Source organism: Alligator sinensis, unplaced genomic scaffold (assembly GCF_000455745.1).
Source record: "Alligator sinensis unplaced genomic scaffold, ASM45574v1 scaffold293_1, whole genome shotgun sequence".
Taxonomy (NCBI): Eukaryota; Metazoa; Chordata; order Crocodylia; family Alligatoridae; genus Alligator; species Alligator sinensis.
This window is the reverse complement of record NW_005842158.1, coordinates 1,385,283-1,393,413: the sequence shown is the minus strand read 5'-3', so window position 1 is coordinate 1,393,413 and position 8,131 is coordinate 1,385,283. Positions and strand designations below refer to the sequence as shown.

Here is an 8,131-nt window from a genome sequence, read left to right as displayed (position 1 = left end):
CCCTGGGTTAGCACCCAGGGGGAACCTAGAGCTCTCCTTGTCTGCTTCGGGGGCTGTTGCAGGGCCACAGGGCATGGGAGCAGTCTGCTGTTAGGAGCAGCAAATCTGCTCCTGCATCCCCACATTTGTAGACACATGCTTGGGAAAGTTTACTCAAGAGTAATTTACTCAAGAGTAAACTGCTCCCGGATCATTTCCACATGTAAATATGCCCACTACTGCGTAGCAGAGCTGAAAGGAGAATCCCAGATCCTGAATCCAAGCCCCCTGCTCTTACCTCGCTAATATGTTCTCTCCCATCTCAGCAGTTAATTTTTAAGGTAATAAAAACCCATGAATAAATATTTTCCCTTTTGAGAATTATGAGAGAATGTTAAATAAGAAATGGAAAACTTAAAAGGAAATTTGATCAAACCACATTTCTAATAAATGTTTTTTTCTTAAAAATGTTTTAGTGGATGAAAAATCAAAGAGTAATAAAGGGTAGGGGAAAATATGTTTAATTGGTAATCCTTTCTGGCTGGCCTAGCAGTCAGGTGTTCCAATTAAGAGAAGATGCTATTTATAAAGCAAACAAACAAACCAGCCTCAACTGTCTGGAAAGTAGGGCTGGCTGAAATATCAAAAACATGGATTTGCAGGGGGTTTTTTTCCATGAATAAAAAGAAACTTCATTCTTTCCATTGATGATTGTTGGGGTTGTGAACTACTGTTTGTATGCATTGCTTGTATTAATGTATAAATTAGTGGCCCCATTCATGTACCAGGACCAAGCTGTATTAGGTGCTGCAGAAATAAAAGGTAAAATTACAGAATCACAGGTTTGGAAGGGACTTCAGGAGCCACCAGATGCAGCCCTCTGCATAAATACAGGATGATCTATTCCTATAGTATCCAAAATGAATGTCTATCCAAACTCTTCTTCAAAGCCTATTGCAAGTATTGAGAAAGACACAGATAGGCATTCAGGGAGTCATTGATGTATTTTTATGCTTTTTACATATTTTAGTCCAAATCTTTGTGTCTAGATAGCTGTAATGCAAGGTCATTACTCACTGATTAAAAAAAAAAAAAATCAGCTATCAATGGGACAAAATTACTGATAAATTGCATGGCCACTCATGCAACTTATATAAGAAATACCAGACAGTTGAAACAAACACCTTGTGACCAACCAAATAGCTGAAAAATTATTCATCACTGTGTCTACCCAAGATGCTTACTGCACAGTAGCCTAATAACACTGTAACTACTGCGCATTAATGAATGTGTAGACATGCCCAGAATCATCCAATAGCTACTGAAGAACAATGAAAGTGTTTGCAGAAATCTTCAGCAATATGTAAACAATATCAAATTGTCCTGGGACGTCATTCTCCCCCTGTACTCGGCCTTAGTGAGGCCGCAGCTGGAGTACTGTGACCAGTTTTGGGCTCCACAATTCAAAAAGGATGTGGAGAAGCTTGAGAGAGTCCAGAGAAGAGCCACGCGCATGATCAGAGGTCAGGGAAGCAGACCCTACGATGACAGGCTGAGAGCCCTGGGGATCTTTAGCCTGAAAAAGCGCAGGCTCAGGGGTGATCTGATGGCCACCTACAAGTTTACCAGGGGTGACCACCAGCATCTGGAGGAACGTTTGTTCACCACAGCGCCCCAAGGGATGACGAGGTCGAATGGTCACAAACTACTTCAAGATCGTTTCAGGCTGGACATAAGGAAGAACTTCTTTACTGTCCGAGCCCCCAAGGTCTGGAACAGCCTGCCACCGGAGGTGGTTCAAGCGCCTTCATTGAACACCTTCAAGATGAAACTGGATGCTTATCTTGCTGGGATCCTATGACCCCAGCTGACTTCCTGCCCTTTGGGCGGGGGGCTGGACTCGATGATCTTCCGAGGTCCCTTCCAGCCCTGATGTCTATGAAATCTATGAAATACTGGAGGAAGATCCTGATCCTACAAAATATTTTTTTCTTAAAAAGAATCACTAGATTTTCTTGAAATTTGCCAATTTTTGAAGACTCTATGGATTATTGTTTGGGTTTTGTTTTTTTTTATATTTCCAGGAGTTTTATCTCCATTGCTAGACTTGGACCAGAATCTGAGTCCATTACCTGCTGAAAATAATCATACATGAAGAAGGGTAATTGTGCTAACCTGGATAAGAACAATCCACCATCAATGCTTTGTTCTTTCATAACATTTTGGGTAATATTGAACAAATCACATAGTCCCAAATGTTCAAAGTCAGTTAGGTGCCTAATGCAATCAATGGGAATTAGGTACTTAAATATCTTTGAGGATCTGGACCTTGGCATTTCTGTGTTTCATTTCTCTCATAAATCTTAAGGATGACAGTATCTCCCTTCCTTACAAGAGGGGGTGTGAAGATAAATATATTGAAGATTATGTGGTGTTCAGACAAAATGGTAATAAGGATGACAGGAATTGGATATATAATAATTAAGTATTATTTGGATTGTAGTACCCGCTAGGAACATCAGTTGTATGCTCTATAGTCATTGCTTTGACATCCTTCCATCTATGGGAGATGGTGGATATTGTAGCCTATAGTCAGATGTATTGTAAAAATATAGCAGTCTAAAATATATTACAGTCTATAGTCATAGGTATTGTAAAAATACTGAAGTAAAAGATGATCGTTGCACCAAAGACATTGTATAACAACAAGAAGTCCATGAACGGCACCAATGAAGTAAGTTCACTCCTGAAGTGAGATGCTACCCCAAATGAGTGAGGACATAAGAATTCAGCCCTTTTATTGTTGATTGATGGGGATATTTAAAAATAAGTTATATTCACCTTAGAACATTACAACTTTGGGATTTAATGATTAATTTATTACGGGGGATCAGAAATCACCATTACTGTACCCAGAAACTGAAACTGAAATTCCTAGAATGCTGACATTTTGAAATTCACAATGCAATACATTTCGAAAATCATTTTAGATTATCAAAACTTCTCATTTCCGTAACATTTTTTTGCGTCAATATTATATTTCGATTAAAATGGAATTGAGTTGAATAGCTTTTCAATGTATTTAAATGCTTTGACTTTATTGGCATAAAAAGAAGAAAGAATTTGCTCTGCCAATTACCTGTTGAAAATGTAGTTGAAACTGATATGCTCCCACAAAACATGTCAGTGTCAACTAAGTTTTGTTTTCTAATGCACTAGTGTTTAGTCAAACTTTTTTTCCAGCTAACTCTATTTTTTGCTATGTTTCCACCCTGAGCAGCCTGAGAGCGAAATTGAGAGTCAGAAAATCCCAGCTGCTTTAGGTAAAGAGTGCAGCGTAGCAGACCTATTTCTGCAGAGCCTATGTTTCTTCATGTGATGCATGGTACAATTACTTGGCACATGAGCATAAAGAAGTTGCCTGCGACACAGTTTGGTTCTTTGCGAATGAAAACCAAAATTGCATAGACAATTTTGAAAAATTGGGATTCTGACACCCTCATCCAGATTAACCAGTTTCCTCAGAAAATTACCCCATCCATTCACTTTAACATGGTAAGTTATAAGGTCCACCTCAATGTATGCTGTGCCAAAAAAACTTCTCTAACATCTCTCCTAGCTGTAATTGGTCCAATAAAAAATATTACCAAACAGATCCTGCTTCCTAAATAAAACTTAAGGCAGTGGCATAACTAGGAAGGATGACAGGGCCAAATGCCCTGGGAGCTGATCGGGGTGGGAGGTGAGGAAAAAAATACATTTGCCATAGTTGTATAATTGCTGTCGTAGCAGTAGTGGCAACTGGAAGTCACCACTGACCCTGTGTGTGGCAGTCATCCAGGGAGCCCCACCATGTATTTACACTGCTCATTGAAGGATTTGGACCCAAACTATTTTGAAAATCCAAATTTAAAATGGCCCAAATATTCCATGAGTTTTGCTCTATTGCTACAAATTATGAGCTCTCTTTCTCTCTCAGTATTTTGATTGTTTTAAATACAACACAAAAATCAGGAAAAAAAAACCCTATATACCAACTATACATATCAACCTGAACTATGTATATGTCACACACTATAAGTAATAAAGTAGAAAAGAAAAAAAAAAACACAATAAAAGGAGGAAGAAAGAGGGAGGGATAGAAGACCAAAAGAGAAGTGTGCAAGGATTAATAATTTAGTTACCAAACTATTCTAACAACCCTTTCTAAATTGCACCAAACTTTTTGAAGCAGTTATGCCTGCAAAACATGGCTCTTGCCATAGATGCCAGCTTTGCCGTCTAACCATACCAGTTCTCAAACTTTGGACATGTCTTACTTTTCCAATGGACTAATATAGGGTTAATGTATTTGACTGGTCTGACAAAGTTTGGTCAATTGGCCAGTCAAATACCAAAAAATATTCAAAAGTTGCCAATAGGTCCAAAAATACACAGAAAAAGCATAAATTGTCCATTAAGAAATGTGTCAAAAATCAATTTAAAAAAATCAATAAATCTACAAAAATACATTGTTTTGGTAAAATTGCTATAGTCTTTGACTAGTCATAAAATATAGTAAATTGACTGGTCTGTTGACAATATTTGACCTGTCAGTTGACCAGCTTTCCGACTATAGACTAATGTAATCCTGAGCATCACTTATAAGCAGGGTTCCTGGTTTTCTCCGTTGAAAAATTGCCAGTTCTCTGATTAAACACCCAGCAGGTCAGGGAGCCTGCCCCTACCCCATGCACACATCTTGGGAGCACGTGCCCCTCCTGCCCTCCCAGGAGTGCATGCAGTGATGGAGAGTTGACACCGTGCCCCCTGGATGAGCCACCCATGGCCCCATTCTGCTCGCCACCTAGGCCCTGCAGCCATGCATGGCCCTGGGCCCCAGGCCCCACACAGCCCCAGCCCTGCCCAACTCCCTCCCTCCTTCGCTATGGGGACCTCAATCCCTCCCCACCTCACTGCCAGATTTACTTGTGGGGGCAGCTCTCCAGGCTGCCTGGCAGCCATGGGCATGTGTGAGCACGCACGTGCATATGGTGTCCCTGCCTGACCGCCCTCCTCCCACTCCACCCCAGCCCCTTGCAGGCTGACACTCTGCCAGCCTGCTGAGAGCTCTTTGCAAAAGTGGAAAATCTGCATGTTTCTTTGTTAAAATGAAAAATCTGTGTTTTTCTCAGCCAAAAGGAAAAATCCGCATTTTTCTCTCTTTTTTCTCTGGGAAATGAAAAACTTAGATCCCTGCTTATAAGACCCATTCCAAGAGTGCAATTTAGGCAAGATTCAATCTGAATATGCCCAAGAACACACGTATTTGCCAAAGGTATCAGTGCTGTGTTCAAAACCATGTTAACTCTAATTACAGGGTGGTTTTTTTCTCAAAAAAAGAACTGGTAATAGGATATGGCCAAAACATGTGACCATGAATTGCCTGTAATGCATGAGATCTCCAACATGTATCCAAGGCAGAATATTTATTAAGGTTAGAGGAAGCTCAGAGAAGATGAGAACTGATCTTTTGAGGTATAATATACAGTCTAAGCTCAATTGTTCATGTTTGAATATTGTGAAGTGCTGATTTTTACTGAGATACTCTCATGTGATTACCTATGCCTTCATTCCACTTTAATCTTAAATAATATATATCAGGTGTATTATGTGACATTATGTATTCACAGAGTGATTGCATACAATAGGGTAAAGAAGCAGATTTCAAGGCAAAACTAGCATACCTGGAATATTTTCTACACCTGAAGTCTCAGGTTCAAATTCATTTTTTCTAATACTTGATGTAACCATGAAAAAGTGATTTCTTACTTTTTATACGAGGTCTTGAGTTTTTCAGTTACTGTTTTATTATTCATTTATTTGGATCAGCAGCTTTGCTCATTACTCTGTTTTTATTTGTTCCATTTTTTATCAAATTGTCCAGTGGCCATGACCTGTTTCTCCCAAGCTCTTTTCTCTTGCTTACTATAGCTTAGCATAACTATGGCTTAAGATAACTGGAGCTCCTATAAAAGGGAGTATGTCAGCTACATATATACATAATGTTATCCCTATTGTGTGAGCTGAAGTATTTGAAAGGTGGTGCCAGGATGATGTTTTTTTCCCAAAACTGGTTAAAACTTGGAAATTCCAATATTCTGAAAATTATGTTTAGCCTGAATTGGCATAAACACTGACACTTAAAAATTAAGTTAGAGAAAACATACCAATGTAGTCAAGCCCTTTGCTAAAACTACATCATCTTGGATTTTACATTGTATATTTTATGATAAATTAGAACATAATTTTTTGAAATGATAAAGCCAAATTAAGTGCTTTTATGACATTTTTTAAATGAAATCAGCATGCTCCTACTCTACATGTTGTCTTCATCAAAACAGCATGTTCCAACAGAAAATGTTCTACAGGAAAATTTCAGTCAGCCCTCGTCAGTGCATGTCTACTCATAGAGGAGGAATACTTACGGGTGCAGGAAGGCTGCTGTAGGAAGTGCATTAGAAGCAAAGAGGAGCACCTTGAAAGATATGTTGGGTCTTACATCTAGTTTGTGGTCTATCTGTGTCTCTTGTCTGCAATTCATATATTTCATAGATACATAGATGTAGGGTCAGAAAGGACCTGAATAGATCTTCAAGTCTGACCCCCTGCACTGGACAGGAGAGAATACTGGGCTCATATGACCCCAGCTAGGTAATTGTCAAGCCTCCTCTTAAAGACCCCCAAGGTAGGAGCGAGCACCACTTCCCTTGGAAGTTGGTTCCAGATCCTAGCTGCTCTGACTGTGAAATAGTGTTTTCTAATATCCAGCCTGAACCTACTCTCAAACAATTTATGGGCGTTATTCCTTGTTACTCCGGGAGGTGCTCAGAGGAACAGGATCTCTCCCATTCCCTGCTGGTCCCCCCGGTAAGTTTATAGACAGCCACCAGGTCCCCTCTCAGCCTTCTCTTGTGAAGGCTGAACAGGTTCAGATCCCGTAGCCTCTCCTCGTAGAGTCTGCCCTGCTGTCCTCGGATCATGTGGGTGGCCCTCCTCTGGACCCTCTCAATGCTGGCCACATCCCTCCTGAAGTGCGGTGCCCAGAACTGGACGCAGTACTCCAACTACGGCCTGACCAGTGTCACATGGAGGGGGAGGATCACCTCCTTGGACCTGCTCGAGATGCATGACAAGGTGCAGTTGGCCTTACTGACCACGTCCTCACATTGGTGGCCCATGTTCATTTTGGAACAATAAGGACTCCAAAATCCCTTTCTGCCCCTGTGCTGAGAAGAGAATTCCCCAGTCTGTAGGTCTGCTGCTGGTTCCTACTGCCCAAGTGCAATACCCTGCACTTGCCAGTATTGAATCCCATCCTATTCTCATTCGCCCACCCCTGTAACCTGTCCAGGTCCATTTGAATCCTCTCCCTCCCTTCTAGCGTACCCACCTTGCCCCGAACCTTGGTGTCGTCAGTGAATTTGAACAGGGTGCTTTTCACCCCCCCATCTAAGTCGCTAATAAAGAAATTGAACAGTGCAGGCCCAAGGATCAAGCCCTGGGGGACTCCACTGCCCACATCCCTCTAGGTGGAATATGACCCACCCACCACCACTCCCTGAGTGCAGCCCCTCAGCCAATTTGTGACCCATCTGATTGTGTAGGTATCAATGCCACAGTTGCCTAGCTTTTTAATGAGAATGGAGTGAGAGACCATGTCAAATGCCTTCCTGAAGTCCAGAAAGACTACATCCACCTGTATCCAATAACTTTGTGACCTGATCATAAAAAGAATAATTTGACTCTGGTGGGACTTGAACCCACAACCTTTGAATGACACTTTAACTATAGAAGTCCAATGTGCTGTCCATTGCACCACAGAGCCACATAGCCTTTTGCTACAATAATACTGGTCTCCTCCCCCTAAGTAAAGGGATAGGTCCTGAACATCTGTGAGTAGGGACAAATATTCCCATTGACTTAATGAGACTACTTGAGGCTGAGAATCATAAAACAGAGAAGCAGGGCTGGAAGACCTTCATAGAGCATCAAGTTCAACTCCCTGCCTGATGTAAGATCAACCCTATCCAAACCAGCTCATACAAATCCATTGTCAAACCTCTTAACAAAACTACACAGTCAACCCAGACAACACACCACCTAACCTGCC

General features: G+C 41.1%; 1 non-coding gene across 1 annotated transcript; it reads right to left on the bottom strand.

The window, feature by feature from the left end:
- Positions 1 to 7,760: 7,760 nt before the first annotated feature.
- Positions 7,761 to 7,846, bottom strand: TRNAR-UCU. The gene is given in 2 exon segments: positions 7,761 to 7,796; positions 7,810 to 7,846. It is a non-coding gene; the product is annotated as a tRNA-Arg (tRNA).
- Between the last annotated feature and the right edge of the window lie 285 nt (positions 7,847 to 8,131).